This window comes from Phycodurus eques, chromosome 10, assembly GCF_024500275.1.
Source record: "Phycodurus eques isolate BA_2022a chromosome 10, UOR_Pequ_1.1, whole genome shotgun sequence".
Lineage (NCBI taxonomy): Eukaryota > Metazoa > Chordata > Actinopteri > Syngnathiformes > Syngnathidae > Phycodurus > Phycodurus eques.
In genome coordinates, this window is record NC_084534.1 from 22,544,338 (window position 1) to 22,564,470 (window position 20,133).

Below are 20,133 nucleotides of genomic sequence, written 5' to 3' on the forward strand. Positions count from 1 at the left end.
AGCCATGAGTCTTTTTCGGAATGATGCAACATGTTTTTCACACCTGGATTTGGGGATCGTCTGCCATTCCTCCTTGCAGATCCTCTCCAGTTCTGTCAGGTTGGTTGGTGAATGTTGATGGGCAGCCATATTCAGAGCTTTCCAGAGATGCTCAACTGGGTTAAAGTCAGGTTCTCTGGCTGGGCCATTCAAGAACAGTCACGGAGTTGTTCTGAAGCCACTCCTTCGGTATTTTAGCGGTGTGCTTAGGGTCAATATCTTGGTTTGAAGGTGAACCTTCAACGCTCAAAAGGGTGCTTCTACTAAATACAGAGCAAAGCGTCTGAATACTGATGGCTATGTGATATTTCAGTTTTTCTTTTTTAATAAATCAGCAAAAAGTTCAACAATTACGTTTTTTTCTGTCAATAAGGGGTGCTGTGTGTACATTAATGAGGGTAAAAATGTACTTATATGATATATATATCATGATATATGATATATATATCACCACCCACACCAACCTCACCCACCCAATCACAAAATAACAGACACCTTCTTGGCCTCACAGACAGTCAGATTTTATAATACTCTACCAACAATCCAACACAACTGCAGGTTGGCTACAATAGATTGCAAAGCATTCTCTCCTCCTGTAATTTGTTTTGTCTTGTACACTATACTATTACGACACACTGAAACAAGTAGAGTTTTACCATTTCCAATTGTCTGCGGGGCACTGACGGTGTCTGAATGCGAAGAGATGAGTGACTGTCTGAATGTGATGGGATGAATGAGCAGAGGTGTGGGGCTTGTGCAAGTAAGATAGGGAGAGTGTGTCAGCTTGTGCTTAGAGACGCACATAGACTTGCTGATTTTTTTCCCTCGTCACTTGTCATGGTCTTTCACAATTAAAAATCAGTATAAGTGTACCCGGTTAAATGCTGCAATCCAATGAACATATAGTTACAGCAATCAGATGACGTGAAGGGGGAGCAGCTCGCCGGCCAGTCGGGGAGGAGGGGCACACCAACGGGGCCGGCCGGCCACCACCTCAGCGCTCCTCTGGGGCCTCTCGCGTGTTTCCCTGCTCCTCAGTGCAGCAACATGGTCGCTCTTCCACTTGGGAGCCCTGAATAGTCAAAGCAAAAAAAAAGAGGAAGACACGCATTATGTCATGTTTCTCACAAACAAAAACATACACACACACATACCGAGTGACGCATCTCTGCTGCTTGCTGCTGCTGAATTTAGCTGAGAGGGTAGAGGAAGAAGCAGGCTCACATTCCATCAGGTTTGTTCTCCCTTCATTTCCTGAATCTGTCACTCTGACAATTTTTTAAGGCGTCCCAAGTGTCTCTTCTATCCAAAAATATGTTTGAAAACGACATTTAAACCAAGCTAAACAAACATTTGGCTGTGGAGTCACGCAGAGTAGCCGATGCAGCTTATACCGGGAGGTTGCTTCGCCTGCAAGCACAAACGCAGATTACCTGCGCGTGTTGCAGGATCGTCTGAGATAAGTAAACGATCGAGGCAGGGTTTCCCTGAGCGGGGAGAACCCGGGAAAAGCTACAGCAACTACGTCACAAGCAGCGGCATTGACCGTGACGCCCACAGCTAGGATTGTACAAGACTCCCACTATTTGCCTTATGAAGAAAATCATCTCCATTGCAGTACGTCCTCTTATGGTTATGTTTAGATTCATTGAATTGGGAGCTGCCGAGCTGGAGCAATTTAGTTACAGCGTTTGTTATACGTAGTTACTGATATAACAGGGATGGACAGGAAGTAAGTTCTCGCTGTGTGTCACTAAGGCCAACCGAAAAACAAAAGATTTGGGGTAGAATTTGAAGGCTCACGGTGATGTCAGTCCTCGGGCCACACTGTGTAAAAATAGTGAGTTTATGAATAAACTGGCTACACCTAGTCCCACCTCTTTCACCCCAACTCTCTTTCATGTTCCCTCCTCACACTCCGCCCGCTTCTCGCAACACACTCGCAGCTACTGGCACACTGGGTTGCCACGGAGATGGAGGCGTCATTCTCAACTGCGGCCATTTGTGTTGCACGAGTACCAGTGAGGAGGGGTATGATGGCAAAAATAAATACACAGTTCGTAGCACATTGATAACAGATGAAAGCAATAAGAAGGACCAGTAAAGTACGCATTCAGATTTGTACAAGGTTCTTGGACCTCAACCACACAAAACTGATAGGTGGTCGATTAGGGTTACAAAAATGAACAGGCTCAAGTGTGAAATTTAACATTTCACAAATGACAATACCTCCTTGAATATTTTAAAGTTTTGTTTTAAATTGGCCAGCCACCCTAGTGAGGATAAGCGGTAAAGAAAATGGACGGATGGATTTAGATTGCAGGGATCTCGTTTGATGTACGCCCTGCGTCTGAGAGGCATAAAGATTAGCAGGCATGCCTGAAGCAGATTCATAGATTCAGTCGTAGAATCATGGTTTAAGACCCGCTCTCTGTGTGTGTGTGTGTGTGTGTGTGTGTGTGTGTGTGTGTGTGTGTGTGTAGAACTTCCACACACAGCGACTCAAAAGCACGAATCCTGTCTTGGTGCTAGCCAATCAGAGGCAGAGTAGGACGGGTTATCATTCCATACAATGGACATGGGAATTTTTCTGGACTCGATAAATTTGTGTTATTTTGGTAACACTCGCCGCGCTGCTGACAACGCAGCTGGCAGAACGGCGTTTGCTCCGTAGATGCACACAACTCGGACGATGCGAAGGTTAACTGTTGATTACATTCGCTAGCCTCTGAGCTAACGAGCTAAGGGCTGGAGCTAAAAAGCTCACTCGACCGTGGCGACATTTTTTTAAAACGGCAGCACTCTAAGTTGTGTGTTCTTTCCCCACATCGTGCGCACAAACGCACACAGACACACACACACACACACGGGAACGTTAACTGTTTATAAAGCATAACCACAGCGGCACACATTACCAACATTCAGGCAGTAGTCGAGTTCGGCAAACTAATTTTCAGCATCATTTGATTGACAAGGTCTCACATCACAGTCCAGCTGCTCGAGGACAGCCCTTAGTTTATATTTTATTTATCATTTGGCATTGAAAAGACAACAGGAAGCAGAGCTGGAGGTGGCGGAAATTAAGATGTTGAGGTTCGCTCTCGGAGTGACCAGGTTGGATAAAATTAGAAATGAGCTCATCAGAGGGACAGCCAATGTTCAATGTTTTGGAGACAAAGTTAGAGAGGTCAGACTTCGATGGTTTGGACACATCCAGAGGAGAAATAGTGAGTATATTGTTAGAAGGATGATGAGGATGGAGCTGCCAGGCAAGAGAGCTAGAGGAAGACCAAAGAGAAGGTTGATGGATGTCGTGAGGGAAGACATGAGGGCAGTTGGTGTTCCAGAGGAGGATGGAGGAGATAGGCTTACATGGAAAAGGGTGACACGCTGTGGCGACCCCTAAAGGGACAAGCCGAAAGGAAAAGAAGAAGAAGAAGAAGAGCGTTAGAATACTTAAGTCTAAAAATATTTGATAGCGGCAGCCCGAGTAAATTTATATGATTAAATATGTGAAAAGGAGTGCTGGAAGGCCTCACAAAGATCCCCTTCATCCCCTGTCGCAGCACTGCAGTGAAAACCATGCTGCCCCACTTCACAGCCACACAGTATGCACTGATGACTTAAAAATGGGACCCTCCTGATGACAGGCAACCAGCTGAGGCACAGAGGCCAAGCTGCCCTGCCCAGTGTGTCAAGTTTCCACACCAAAGGATGCTTGGCTGGGATGAAACACTGGATTTGCGTGAGCATCCATGTAGTCATACTTGTTGAAAGAGATAGCATTGTGTATCGGGGCTACTTTAGGCACATTTGTGTGTTGGGTCTTACAGTCGCATACAGATTTTGTTTGTGGTATGAGCTCACTGTCAGATTTAGCCACAACAGGTCGAGCTGGGTCAGGGACTGAGCAATAGTTAGTAGTGGGGTGAGTTAGAGAAATGAGAAGGAATTCTTCAGGAAGAGACAGCACTTCATCTCAATCACTATAGAACAAGCAAATGTTCCTTCAACTGACTAATACATGAAGCAAAGCAGCTTTTGTAACCAGTGGATGGCACAAATAACTCCTGATGAATCTACTGCTTTCATGGCGCATCTCATTTAAAATTCCACTCTGTAAATAATTTACTTATAGCCAGTCAGGGTGCGCAAATAGAAACCAGGAGCAAGAGTCATTTAAACTCATTTTGCCTTGCATTATGCATATTTGATTTCCAACGAGACTTACATAAACCAATGCACAACATTGCACACAAAGTGTACAAAAATACGCATTCATTCAGGTGCTACCTTAATGCTAGATCCTAGCTTGCCAAGGGTTAGCACGATTAGTTCTGCAGCTCCCTTTGTAATGACTATGCAAGTGATTCCAGCACAGTACACAGAACTATTTGCTTCAAAACATGTATATTTAGATGTACTAACAGTTTGGAGATATAGATGGTAGTGAGGAGCAGGATGCACAGCTACATTGTTATGATTTCACCATTTTGATTGTGAAACCTTAACATGAATTTGTGAGTGTACTTGTATTGACTAAGGTAGCACAACTCATGCAAACCTAAATTAAACTTTGACATAAGTGTTTCAAATTAAATACACATTTCAAATTCTACACCTTACTGTATGAATTGATTGCTGCATTGTCATAATAGATTAATTGAAGAATTCCGCAGATTGTATGGAATTGACTGCAGAATGAAGAGCACTACTACTTGGCTAGAACCAGCAGAGTCATTTGATTCAGTCTCAACTAGGGCTGGGCAATATGGCCTAAAATTCATGTCATAACTGAATCCCTTCACAGTAACAGCCTACAATGCAATACAAATGTGTAAAAATTACAATGTATATCTGAATAGATTATACAGTCCCTTAGCAAAGGTAAATAGATTTTTTAAACTGAGAATATACAGTATACACTAGTACAAACGCAAAATAAAAATAAAGGCAATGAAATTTTGAACTGGCTGACCTGAGGACACATACTGATTCATTTCCGGTTTTCCAACACATATGCTTCCTCTGGAACTGTTGTATTTTCTCTCTCCATGTATAAATTTACCAGCTAATTTGTTGTTCATAGTTGCTTACGTTCCGCTTTGATGCGATTCCAGTGAAACATCTGTTAAAAGTGCACTGTACCACCTGAGCACTTATTCTGGTATTTCGCTACTCTACATTTCAAGTTATCTTAGCAGTTAACATGGCTTCACAGTCTTCTGTTCTCTGCTCTTGCTCAGTGTGTCGTATGACTAGCTACCACTCAATGTCCTTTAGTAATAACGATACTTGTGAGAAGTGTAGCTTATTCGCTGCCATGGAGGCGAGAATTAATGACTAGAGGAGCGGTTCCGCACAGTGTAAGGACAGTGTTTAGTTGTGCTAACGAGCCAGCTGCAGCTCATAGCTGGTGTGGAGCACTTTAGCTTAGCGCCTAGCATTCCCCCAGTAGTTCCCAAGTAGCCGAGAAAGCAGGGAGGATGGGTGACTGTTCGATGTAGACGCATGTACGGTTGGAAAGTCCTCCAGCTTTGTAGTTAGACGTGCTTGAAGCCATTTTCACACAGAGGCAGATTCGATGACATCATCAACAGCGGTTATCGCAATTGTTCGGTAGAGTTCAAATCTTTACCATAGGCCATATTGACACCACATATGCCGCATGCCCCTAGTCTCAACTAGTTTCATGTCTAAAGAGGTCACCTTCATTCAGCGGGCCTCTGCTAAGGCATTTTCTCCACACAGCATTATTTTGACTAATACAACACTGGCACTGAAAGTAAAGAAAACTTGAGACCACTGTTGTTCATTGAGAAATGCCAAGGTTATCAGTTATATTGTTAATAGTATTGCTGGAAATGTCACACTCAATAATGGCTTTCGGTACTCTCTTGACGGCTGAATGAAGGCGACTAAAGCCCAGGCAGAAAACAGGTACTATATGTGCATGCATGGACAAACCCACAGACAGCAGTGGGAGAGCCATCCACAGGCAGCTTGACCCAATTCATCACGTCTGTATTCAGCCGTGCACCTCGCCCATTTGACGTCAGAGAGAAGCCATTTCACAAAAGACTGCAAGGTTATTTCTCCACACACAGTGAAGGATGCCGTGTGTGTGTGTGTGTCTATGTCTGGTAACAGCCGAGTTTGTGCAAGCTCAGAGCCTCCGTATATCATATATCAGCAGCGTTTGCAGTGTGTGTGCGAGCACCACACTCGTCTATGTCAGAGAGGATTCCCCTTTGAATCGGTTGCACAATCTCCCAGAGAGGGGGAGGGTGGGCTGGTAGCTTGGGCGGGGGGGTTCTGTGGGCTGGAGGGGACGGCCCATCAGTCTGAGCATCACAGGCGCGATTTCACACACATGCATCATTTGGCAACATGACACACTTCCTTGTATCAAACGGATCAACGCAACGTGTTAGATGACGACAGAAACTCGACATACATGGTCAATGGCAGCGGAAGACAGGGTTTCTCGTGAACCATCTATGTCCTTGCAAGCACCCCCTCTTGTCCTTACTCTTTCCATGCAACAAGGATACCCCTTCATTCATTCCTTCCTTCCCTCCCTCTCCCCCACCCCCAACCCCACCCATCGATACCACTCTCTCCATCCGCCCACTGCAAAAGTGTTTGCTCTCTTTCGCTCCTTTTCTTCCTCTTTTAATGTATCTTCTTCAGGGCTGACAATCCCTGCTGCTGACGCCATCCTCCTCCACAGTCGGCCCACTCAGTCCTGTGGGACGAGCTATGACTCATTCTCTCCCTCCTTCCCTCCCCGTCCTCTTTACCTACCTACCTACCTCCATACCTTTCTGCAGATCCCCTCAAGTCTCCCTTTTACCGCCACTCTCTCTAGTTCAGATCTATGTTTAGTTCTAGGTAGAGTTGCCTGTCGGGGCGTGCAGAAGTTGGGAGGTGTGCCAAACCGAGGATGCGATGCCAGAGTACAGACTTTGAAGTAAGGTTATTATTTGTACAGTGGGACCTTGACTTATGAGTTTGTTATGTGACCAAGCTCATTTGATTTACAAGTATATCACATAAATCTTTTACCATTGAAATGAATCCAGTACCCTCAAAACACAATTATTTTCTTACAAGCTTTTTGATAAAGAAAAATACCAGTGTATTGTATAAAATATAGCAAAAGAGAATACAAAGAAATAAACTGGTAAACTGATAATAGAATGTGTAATTCCTGTTCATAGTGCCGTACCATAATATTGTGTTGGCTGGAGTCCTTGCGAGTATTCTCATTTTGTATTTGTGACTGTTTTTCCTGTTCAATAAATGGCTGAAAGTGCCACGATAATTTTTTTAGGACGACATATTTTCCCAAAAACTATCACGATAACCGATGATAATATTGTTTTTTCATGCCTCTGAAATCATGAGAAATAAGGCCCACCCTCCAGCTGCAAGACTCTGTGGTCAGTCCGTTGAAGGCGCTAGATAGTAGTAAGTAAGAGTAGTAGAATAACGTGCCGCTAAGGCTATGGCTAATAAAGAGTTAACTTTTCTATGTTAATTGAGGACTAACACACACAACAACTCGGAGCGACGCTCTGACATTTTAAACCACGTCTCCACGGTGGAGTGAGCTGTGAACTTGTGGGCTAGCGAACATGATAAACAGTTAACTTTCCAGTTTGTGTGTTAACCGGAGACTAACACACACATCAACTTGGAGCAAGGTGTTGACGTTTTAAACGATGTTGCCGCAGTGGAGTGAGTTAATTAACTGTTTACCTCCTTAACTCACTAGCTTGTTAGCTTCCGGGCTAGCTCTTTGGCTCGCGGACTAGCGAACATAATAAACTGTCTCTGTTGTGTGAATCTACACGCTTCACCTGGAGCAAGGCTGTTGAGTATTGCACAGCGCCAACACCGTTCCCCCGGTGTTACACAAGCCAAGCTAAGTCAAGGTACCACTGTATATTATTTAGTAAACTTAAAATGCTTTTTTTTTTTTTTTTTAAATTGTAATTTCATTAACTAAGGGGAAAAAAATATTAAGAGAAAGGGAAGAGACTGGGCAAAAATTGCATCCATGGCAGAGTTCCAAGGCGAAACCCACTGCTGATCAAAAAGAACAAAAGCTCATCTTACTTTTGCAAAAAAAATACATAAATAAATAATGATTCCCAAGACATTTGGGAGACTATTATATGGACTGACAAAATGAAAGTTGAGCTTTTTGGAAGGTGTCTGTCTCTTTACATCTGGGGTAAATCTGCACACCATTGCAGAAAAAGAACATCCTACCAACAGTGAAACATGGTGGTGGTAGTGTGATGGTCTTGGGCTGCTTTGCTCCTTCAGGACCTGGACAAGTTGCTTTGATTGATGGAACCATGAATTCTGCTCTTTAACAGAAAATCCTGAAGGAGAATGTTCAGCCATCAGTTTGTGACCTCAAGCTGAAGCACACTTGGGTTCTGCACCAGGATAATGATCCAAAACCAACCAGCAAGTAAACTTCTGTATGGCTTAAAAATAAAAAATAAATGAAGGTTTTGGAGTGGCCTAGTCAAAGTCCAGACTTGAATCCAATTGAAATGTTGTTGCATGACATTAAAAAGGCAGTTCATGCTCAAAAACTCTCCATTTTTGCTGAATTAAAAAAATTCTGCAAGGAAGAGTGGGCCAAAATATCTCCACAGAGATGTGAAAGACTCATTGCCAGTTATAGAAAATGCTTGATTTCAGTTGTTGCTGCTGAGGATGGCCCAACCAGTTATTAGGATTAGGGGGCCATTACTTTTTCACACAGGGCAAGGTAACTGAATAGGTGAAAAAAAAGTGCAATCATAATTTTTAAAAACAGCATTTTAAGTACAATTGGGTTATATTTGTCTGATATTAACATTTGTTTGATGATCTTAAAGTGGGAAAACTATACAAAAATTTGAGTTTGAGTAGGGGGCCAATACTTTTTCAGAGGACAATGTCTGCACCATCGTAAACAGAGGACCAGCTGAAAGCAAGCAAGCGGGTCCGTTCACATTTTCTTCCGTTTCATACACTGCAGTCTGTGCCAACGACCTCACGGGAGTACTGATCATCAGTTGGAATAAATATGAACTTGTATCACCTGCAAAACGTCATTCACAAAAAAAAAAACCCAAAAAAACAGTTCTATTTCATACAGTACCCTCTTTAGTTAATTTTCAAAAATGACAACTTCTATTTCAGTCTTTCTGGGCAGCCATTAGGACGTGAGAAAGACGGCAGAGAGGCAGCTCACGAGTGAGACAGGAAGAGAGAGGGAAAAACTTCTCAATGATGAAACAATCTGTGCTGTTAAGTGATTGGACCAGCCCTCCGCCAATGATAGGACCAGATCCATGGCAACAGGCTCTGTCGCCAAGAGAAATCCAGCCATATCCCTCAACACCCCCGTATTTTTCACTCCCTTCCTCACTCTCACGATCCCCTCATGTACTCACCTACCTTCTCCTTTCCCCAATTCCGTTATCAAAGGGTACTGTGTTTAACATAGACTTACACCATCGGGAGAAGGGGGGACACACTTAACGACGCGGCTAAACGGCACAGACAAAAACAAAAGCGCACGTGCCCACCAAACATGGCTTGAAGATCCCCCGAACTTAATGAGACTTACAGAGTAATTGGAATGCGATTCATTCACAAATAGTCATTAAAATGTGCAGCTTCTTCACACGCCGACAGCCTTGTACCATTCAGAACAATAATTTAAGATGCATTCACACACAAAGTCACTTGACAGTTTGATCCCTCGTGACATTACAGTCTGTGGTTACCAAGGTAATTCTCACATACATCCAAATTTTCTGACCTACAGGTTTATGAATAATGCATGAGTAAAAAAATTGCTGCATATTGACAGTGTTCATATGCACACTGCTTGAACATTTATCCTTGCATATTAAAAATGCCACTGCCTTTCCTTTTTTGTTTTGTTTTTTAACAAAATTATTCACACTTAGAACTGCTGTAAACTGCCTGCTGCCCAACACAACACAGATCAGTCATTGAGCGCCTATCAGTCCCACCATAGCGCACACACTGCGATGTAGATTCGAGTGTGATGGATGAACTCCTATGGTCAACTGTAAAGAAAATAGAATAGCGCAGCCATCTTTAAACATGAAGAAATGCTTTGTCTCCGAGAACCAGTGTGTATACGGCCAGACAACTGTTGGATTTTCGCCTGCATTGGTTAAAATTTAGGGGAAATGCCTTGAGCTATGGCTCCGGTTTTATACATGAAGACATTAAGGGACGCAATAATTGCAAACTGGAATGATATGAAAGGTAAAGACAATTTGCTTTAAATGGTATTTATAAATGAAGAATCAATCATTCATTTAGATTAACATCTCTAGGCGACTTCATTCACATCTGTAAACCTTGCGCAAAATACATGTTGTGCATTGGATGTGACATAAGAATTATTATTATTATTATTATTTTTAAACTGTTAATTAAATGGTGAAATGGTTAGGATTAACTGGCAGCACCATGGCAGGACCCCAACACCAATTCATTGTGCAGATATCATCCACAGTAGCAGTGAATATTGGGGAAGAGTAAAATGGTCATTAAATGCCATGTACTCATTAGGACTGAAGCTATCCAATATTTGTAGAATTATGTATTTTACTGATTATCAGATAAAATGTATTTGCATGATTAATCATAACAACATGCACGTAGGTTGCATTATTTCTGTCCACTTGGGGTCGCCATTTTAACGTTCTACTGTAGTATTGATGACTTTGAATGAGCATGGCTTTAAAAGGTGGGGCCTGGCATGGTGAGTGATGTGTGCATCAGCAAATGAGAGTGGAGAGTTGGCTAGCTGTTAACTGGCGAACCCGTTAAGCAGTCTGCGTGTTGAGTGACTTGAATGTGTTTTTTTTTGTGCCGTTTGTTCAATAAAGTGAATGAAAGTGCACCAGCGGCCGTATCTATCCTTGACCACTTGCATGGGGCATTACAATATGTTCTAACTAGCAATGGTAGGCTATAGTAAATTAGCTAACATTGATACGTTTCCTCCTGGTGGCAAATGTAGACGTGATGTTGTGGTACACACTGCCCTTTCATTTTCCTTGGTAAGTAAAATGATCCCAAAATTTGGACAATCTCTGTCTTTTACGGACTCTTTCCTCCTGGCCCACCGCCATTGCACCAATTTATTTCTACAAAGGAGAGGTCCGTGCGACTGGAGTAACATTAGTCCGTATGGAAAAATAATCACGGTGAAGCTTTGAGGTAGAGATTTTGTTTCAACTTTTTTTTTTGGAATCGAATTATTCCAGCAATTTGATTAATTGTTGCAGCCCTAAAACTGGCAGCACCATGGCGGGAACCCAAGCCCATTCATTGTGAAGATGCACCCACGGTAGTGGTGAATCAGGGGAAAACTCAACATTGTTAATTACATACCATATACTCATCCTTGGGATATGATGAAAATTGCAGTTACTATATCTGGTTAAATCCAGATGGGGACCAGTGGCTTTCATGACATGCACAAATGCATCCATTTCACAACAGCTTGCAGCCTCGCCCATCAACAGTGATGGAGGCTTGAGACCTGCCAGCTCGCAGGCTTTACCCAGGAATCAGGCAACCAGCCAATCACCAAGTCAGGCACCGTTTGTTGCATGAGCATAAAGTACTAAAGTCACTCTTACAATGCGACAAGTTGCACACCAAAAATAGCCAGCGAGGAGGCTGCAAAAATAGCAGGACCATAACTATCCATTACACAGGATTCAGACAACAACACAAAGAAAACCGGACTGTGTGGTTACAGGGTGAGGGTTACCTGCGGGATTGCCTGTAACAAAAACGAACTAACCACACCCAAAAACCTCTGCCTGCCTCTGTATACTTTCGAGTTGTTCGTGACTTTCAATCCATTCTCTGAACTATTAAGTCCTAGATACAAGCAGTGACCTGAAATTGCAACTATTTGCTCTGATTTGGGGGCATGGACAAATGCATAAACCATACAAACCACAAAAGGTTGAAAAGTCCCCCGGTTTGGACAGTCTAGGTGTAACTCTGCTTCAACTTTGCAATGATTATCACAGCCAACTGAATTACTGCTTTGTTTGACTCATTGAGAGCTGCCAATTGAGCGTTACACTGCAAGACTAATGTCACCCGATGAAAATTGTAATCAAAAGTGAGTAGGCCAAATTGAAACCCGCCTTAACTCACCCAGCCCATTCTGGACTGGCTGAATGACCCTGGTGTGAAGGTTTCTTCCAGGCTCCAGGTGAGACAGTGTAAACCTTCTGACTTAAAAGGCAATTACAGCAGTAAGTTACTCCGGAGGTTGCCATTGATTTTTTTGCTCCCCACCCTTCCCTCTGCCTCTTGAACATCTCTCTTTTGTGCTCGGTCTTTTTCCCACGCACTGGCAATTAGTATGCAGGAGGCCCAACTACCTGGAAAGCAATAGTGCAAAGTTGTTGTTTTTTAATTAATAAACTATTGAAATTTTCAGGAACAATGTGATTTGTACTGATTTGTACACATCACCTTCTCCGGAAATGACAGTGCTGAGAGGAGGAAGAAGAAAAGATCAAGTGTGTTTTCTCAGCCTGTATGGAGAAACAATTAAGATCAAAGACCTTTGATTTTGATCATCTGATGACTGATGTGCATTCGAGTTTCATCTGCGTGCTGTCCGGCAAGAAAGAGTGAAGCCATAGGCTATTAAATTATCTTCTAGCAAAAGGTGCTAGCTAACTAGGAGCAGGCTGGCTAGCTGCCAGGCGTTCGTCACTTTTGATCAAAGGGTAAAGCGTGTGTTGTTTTAACATTTTAAATTACATTAAAGGTCATTAGAAGTATTGCACATTAAAGATGTGCAAGGGATGCATTAGTGACAAAATCTTTATTAACCAATCCCCATTCATAATTAAAGTTAAGCATATTAAAGCGCGTTTTTATGGTTGTACTAATGTACAACCCCAATTCCAATGAAGTTGGGACATTGTTTTAAACAAATAAAAACAGAATACAATGATTTGCAAATCATGTTCAACCTATATTTAATTGAATACACGACAAAGACATTTCATGTTCAAACTGATAAACTTTATTGTTTTTAGCAAATAATCATTAACTTGGAATTTTATGGCTGCAAAACGTTCCAAAAAGCTGGGACAGGGTCATGTTTACCACTGTGTTACATCACCTTTTCTTTTAACAACATTCAAAAAACGTTTGGGAACTGAGGACACTAATTGTTGAAGCTTTGCAGGTGAAATTCTTTCCCATTCTTGCTTGATGTACAGCTTCAGCTGTTCAACAGTCCGGGGTCTCCGTTGTCGTATTTTACGCTTCATAATGCGCCACACATTTCCAATGGGAGACAGGTCTGGACTGCAGGCAGGCCAGTCTAGTACCCGCACTATTTTACTACGAAGCCACGCTGTTGTAAGACGTGCAGAATGTGGTTTGGCACTGATGCTGGCTTTTGAACTTTGTGTCCGTAACAGTCCGTATGGTTCTTTTCCTCTTTGGGCCGGAGGACAAGACGTCCACAATTTCCAATAACAATTTGAAATGTGGACTCGTCGGACCACAGAACACTTTTCCACTTTTCATCAGTCCATCTTAGATGAGCTCGGGCCAAGAGAAACCTGCGGCGTTTCTGGGTGTTGTTGATAAATGGCTTTTACTTTGCATAGTAGACTTTCAAGTTGCACTTACGGATGTAGCGCCGAACTATATTTACTGACATTGGTTTTCTGAAGTGTTCCTGAGCCCATGCGGTGATATCCTTTACATATTGATGTCGGTTTTTGATGCAGTGCCGTTTGAGGGATCAAAGGTCACGGGCATTCAATGTTGGTTTTCGGCCTTGCCACTTACATGCAGTGATTTCTCCAAATTCTCTGAACCTTTTGATGATATTATGGACCGTAGATGATGAAATCCTAAATTCCTTGCAATTGTTAATTGGAATTGGAATTGTAGTTGTCCTTAAACTGTTCGAATATTTTCTCACGCACTTGTTCACAAAGAGGTGAACCTCGCCCCATCTTTGCTTGTGAATGACTGAGCAATTCAGGGAAGCTCCTTTTATACCCAATTATGGCACCCACCTGTTCCCAATTAGCCTGTTCACCGGTGGGATGTTCCAAACGTGTTTGAGCATTCCTCAACTTTCTCAGGCTTTTTTGCCACCTGTCCCATCTTTTTTGGAACATGTTGCAGCCATAAAATTTTAAGTTAATGATTATTTGCTAAAAACAATTAAGTTTATCAGTTTGAACATTAAATATATTGTCTTTGTAGCGTATTCAATTAAATATAAGTAGAATGATTTGCAAAGCATTGTATTCTGTTTTTATTTATGTTTAACACAATGTCCCACCTTCATTGGAATTGGGGTTATACTCATATTATAGTATTAATGTCTGCTTTGTGTAACAATTGTAGTTAAAAAATTGTACTGTTAAGGGTTTTACACAGTAGTTATTCCAAATATAATGTCAATAGGAAATTTTGTCAAACCGTGTCATAAAACAGCTTGTGTTCAACTTTGGAGATTGCACTGTATTATGTAACAGATAAGTGTGGTTTATATGTCCAGCTACATATGGCTTTACATGACTAATTGCTTTTTGATACTACAACATTCAATTAAAAAAAATTCCGCTGGTTCTTAGGCTGTACACGATCAGGATTTTTGGGACCAATCATTGAGTTTAAAAAAACGATAACCGATCCAATCACAAGATGGAGCGATGGGTCTATTTAAATGACTTTTTCCATTTACTGCATATACTTGTATACTTAATTGTTCAAAAAATTATATTTACAATAAATGTATCTTTGTTCATCTATTTATGCCAGTGAGGCATAGTGACAGACAGAACAAATGAATGGTCTTCTAATAGATGGCAGGAAGTACATGCAGTAATTAATATATCCACTTTTTGTGACATTTTTGTTTGTTGGTGTGCCGTGAGATTTTTCAATTGTAAAATATGTGCCTTGGCTCCATAAAGGTTGGAAATCACTGCTCTAGTCAGGTAATGTATTCTAATCAGTCAGGTCAAACCAACATTAGAACATTACGTAAATAATGGGTCCTAACTTACTGTAATTACTTTATTATAATGAAATTACTTCACACACACCAAACCTTTAGAGCATGATTCGACAGAATGCTGGCATGTTTACTTACAACCGTTAGTTGTAGCACTAGCTTGCTACGCTGCATAACGTTTGTTATTATTATTAATTGTTAATGTGAACATACCTCAAGCCAGCCTTAAACGATCGTAATCTCCAGAGCACGGGTGACCACCAGCACACGCTTTCCCCCATTTTGTTCTTATAATACACGCGTCGCGTTGTCGTGGAATCGTGAAAGACCAAGACCAAATTTGTCTTGTACTCTGATCCAGGCATTACGTGTTGTCTGTCTCAAAAGTGTTGTCTGTCCCACACTGCCAACATGTTTTTTTTTAAATAACTTTATTGGTGGTCAGATATTTACTGTACTACGTCAAAAGACACGCGACAAGGCTAAATATAAATTAGCTTTTGGGTTCAAAGATACTGTACACGATGGCGACGCGGAGTAAATGTCTTTTGCAGAGCTGATCAATGGCGTCACTGATCGGATTGGCAAATTATGGCAAAGCCGATCAGCATAAAATGCTAATTATCGGACTATATTGATCAGGCCGATCAGATCGGTGTAAATTCGACTTGTTATAGTAGTGCCACCATTTGGCAAATCTGATTTTGATACATGAGATGAGTTTAGCAGCTCTGTTTTGTTTGTTTTTTAGCTCCACTCTAAGAGCCATAATAGTGATCATCCAGATTTCACTTAACGATATAAAGCAGATCCTGGCAAAGTGACTAAAAAAATAAAAAATAACAAAAGATAATAAGGTAAAATTGTGAGTCCAATTTTGCAAGGCTGTAACCATCAGTGGAGAGAAGGTCGTCGAAGCCAGGTCTTCTCAACCTGAAACAGTCAATGAGGACGCTTTGCTATTTTTAGCAACGGATTTTTTATTCAAGAGGGCTCTTCTGTTCTGCTTCTGTCGCCTCTTGCTCACCTCCTCGCGTTTCACTGCTCCCCGCACGTTCTGTCTCACGCAACAGACGGAGAAAATACTGATGGGCAGATGCATATTGTCTTAGGGAGATCAAATGAAATTTTAGTATGTGTGGCGCACACCTAAACTGTCATGATCACAAGCCACTGCTGTACCTCCAAGCTATGATGATCATTGTTGATAAGCGTCAAGGTCTCTTAACACAGGACTTCCCACACGCAGCCTTATGTAAGCGACTAGGTTGCCCCTCATCGCTAGACCCCTCCCCTCGCTCCTTAATGTGACGCCGTTGCAGCGCTGCCTGCTTGCGCTGTGACCACCTCCGCCAACCGTCCTCCACCCACAAGGGGACATAGTGGAAGGGAATTCCTCATTACCTCGGCATTTAAGTAGCCTCAAATTAACGGGAGTCATCAAGACGGCAGTATCCGAATGTGATTCATAGCTTGCGTTAACAATCCGGTTCGCCAGTTACTGATCATTCCAATTGTATCAGACTGATAAAAAGTTACAAGGCATAAGTGAATAAACTGACAGCAGAACTTTACAAAAGAAAAAAAAAATTCACATTATATCACGCCATGCTTATAGCGGTTACCGAGGCATAAATTCATGCGCCAATATATACAAACTGGGACTATAGCTTCATTTCACAACAGATAACCCAGAGACAAAACATGCTTACTGTATGAAGAAGTCATCTCAATGGATCGCCAGCCAAGTTGGATCAGGACAGGCTGTAGTTGTTGTTTTTTTACTCACAGAAAAAGCATAACGGCACAAAGAAAAGCAGCTCTGGATCAGAATGAACTCTCGATGCTAAACGGTAAAGCGTGATGAAATCCATTTTTTGGGGACGGGGGCTGCGAGTTTAAGACAAGTTCAGCTCATTCTACTTTCTCCTTAATACAACTTTTCTTGTTCTAATGTTGAGAGGTGTCTGTTTTTTTCCCCCCCAATGAAACTCACACATGCACCAGGACATAAAAATCCTTGCTGGCTGGCTCTTTCCCACTCTCATGCCATCATGTGCACCGCTCGCACCACTCCCGTCTCTTGAAAACCCTCCTCCCTTCTGCGTGCATTATTTTCCTCTCTCTCTCCCTCTCTCTCTCTCTCTCTCTCTCTCTCATCTTGTTTGATATTTTGCCCCTCTGTGCTACAACATAATTGCAGTGACAGTCAAGCGACAGGCTTGCGAGAACCACAGCTGTTTTAAAAGGCTACACGAATCAGTCACCAATGCGGCTTTGGATGTGAAATACTTTATTTTTGTTTTTATTATTATTATTATTTTTTTTTTTTAAAAACTAGTCACGACTGGTCAATCCCCTTTCACACTAACAGTAAAAGCAGCTTCTGAGGTAGTATCAGAGCCGTTCCACAATGTCAAGACAGGAATGTGAAGTTTAAATCCAGACTCTCACTTCTAAATTGACAGCAATAATATTTCATACGCCAGTCATCACACATCTAAATTATCTGACAGCAGGATGCCGCATGAAAATGTACAGTTGGGGCATTATACCGCTTCAGTGGGTTTGGTATAAAACGCAGAGGCTGCTGAATGACAGGATCACTGTGTCAAAGAGGCTGATGACTGATGGGAACTTCTCTTTCCTAGTATTAAGTGCTGACAGCTGATGGCAAAACGCAGCAGTGCTGTTAAAAAAAATACAAGGGATATGAAAGTGAAGATAGCGGGTAAAAATTAATGAAAGAAAAAAAACTCATTAGCTGGGAAAGCCTTATTCCCTCAAGACGACATATTTGCATGTTCTCCCTGCAGCTCCAGTGGTTACGAGGAGAAAGTCAAAAGTTCAGCATCAAAGCAACGATCTGCAGAGAGCTCGGAATAAGGTACACGTCGAGGGATGAATGCTTTGTGCTTCGGTTAGCTAACGTGGAACCAGGCTTCATTTGGGATCCAAGTACATCAAGAACCAGCTTTGATTTACCAAAGAATGATGCGACCAAGATGATTTTGAAACCATGTTAGCGGTTAACAAAATGATACAACATAAAAACAATACACTCCCATATTCAGACCTACTGTTTAACAATCGATTAATCAATTGTTATGCATTTCGTCAATTGTGTGGAATTGACTGTTGATGAATTGTGTCTTGAAGAACAACAACATAATGCCAGCTACACTTCGTCCTCAAAGACCTCTGCTATGTCAACACCTACTGGTAGCATTATTGTGGAGCTGAGAACATTCAGATTTTCCCATCCTGTTAAAAAGAACAATGAATCGCAAATTTTCTCCATACTCAATCAAGGAGATTCAGTAAAATGCCCGCTGCTGTCTTCTCTTGTCAGGTGGTACCACAGCATGATAGGTTAGTAAAATAGCAGCCAATGGGATTCAAACCCATTGACTGGAATGGGTTTTATCCGAAATTAATAATTGCTAAACTGTTTGCCAAAGATTAATTAAATAAATAATTAAATTAAATAAAAATATTTAATTAGTGTAGAAGTAGATTATTCAGATATTCATCCATCCATTTTCACTTATAGAGTGGTTGGGTCACAGACACTGTTTTTAAGAGATTTCCATCCGACGCATCTTTCCAACTATATTCATTCTTCTTACATAGAGGGGTTATGTTGGGACAGTACAATATATCATTTCCAAGGGCAGGGTGCAATCTTTAAACAACGAATACTAGCCTAAAGTCAAGATTAGATTCAAAAGGGAACTCGGGAAGGGTAGCCAGATCTTTAAATTGACGGCAACAACAAGCATGGGTTGCATATTTGACAGCTGTCCTCACAAAATAGCCTGGGAAATCTCAGGTCGGCCACATGACCAGGGATGAAGTGGACAGCACTAATGCCATCTAATGCGTCGCCAGAGTGAGCTGAGCCACGTCTTTTGCATGCGGGCACTTCAAGTCTTTCGTGGGACAGCAAAACAGAGATGTGAAAGGCTTAGAAAGGAGGAGGATGGATAAAGAAGAGAGGCACTAAGTGAGGATCAGTGGCCAGAGATACCGCAGATCAACAGTTCAGCGCTGCGTACAGCGTCCCTTAACAGGCAGCAGTGGTCTCTAGATTAAAAACCATTTAAAAAGTAAAATCATCATTACCACATAATACATTAAACTTTCAAATATTGATCTAACGTTGGATTAATTTAATCAACGCACATTCTAGTGTCATGTTTTGAGTCCATCTGTTTGTGCTGTTTAACAAGATGAAGCAGTGTACTGACCGAAGCTTCACGTATTAGCCACTAGCAAGCTAGCTGCCAACTGGTTTGCTGCCATTGGCTTGTCATTTGTGATGAAAATATGTTGTGTCTAATGTAAGATTTCACATTACGAGTGGTTGATTTCATTTTATACATATGACACTAGTTAACGTTAAATGAGTTAAATATGAAATGTGTGAGGGGTGTTGAACATGTGAAAAACACACAGTTAATGCCATACTATTTTCATTTGATTGTTTTCTATTTACAGCCTAGAAGTGTTTTTCATATAAATATACTGCAATTATGACTTTCCTACTGCATGACCGTAGGTTAGTAATGGACGTGTGTTCGACCTTAGAAGTTCCACTGTGTCATGCATCCATCCATCCATCCATTTTCTACCGCTTATCCGGGTCGGGTCGCGGGGGCAGTAGCTTTAGCAGGGACGCCCAGACTTCCCTCTCCCCAGCCACTTCATCCAGCTCTTCCGGAGGGATCCCGAGGCGTTCCCAGGCCAGCCGAAGGACGTAGTCTCTCCAGCGTGTCCTGGGTCGTCCCCGGGGTCTCCTCCCGGTGGGACGTGCCCGGAACACCTCACCAGGGAGGCGTCCGGGAGGCATCCGAATCAGATGCCCCAGCCACCTCATCTGGCTCCTCTCAATGCGTAGGAGCAGCGGCTCTACTCCGAGATCCTCTCGGATGACCGAGCTTCTCACCCTATCTCTAAGGGAGAGCCCGGACACCCTGCGGAGGAAACTCATTTCGGCCGCTTGTATCCGG

At 42.2% G+C, this 20,133-nt stretch overlaps 1 protein-coding gene across 7 annotated transcripts in view; it reads right to left on the reverse strand.

The window, feature by feature from the left end:
- Window positions 1-20,133, reverse strand: part of LOC133408823 (R3H domain-containing protein 2) — a 52,738-nt gene that overhangs the window by 22,235 nt on the left and 10,370 nt on the right. For 4 of the 7 annotated variants that reach the window (XM_061688085.1, XM_061688083.1, XM_061688084.1 and 1 more), the window contains exon 3: window positions 950-1,111. The gene's annotated coding sequence lies outside the window, so the exon portion shown is untranslated. Of the gene's footprint in view, window positions 1-43; window positions 131-912; window positions 1,112-16,833; window positions 17,453-20,133 lie in introns of those variants that run through there. The other 3 variants (XM_061688081.1, XM_061688080.1, XM_061688082.1) reach the window with 3 other exon arrangements.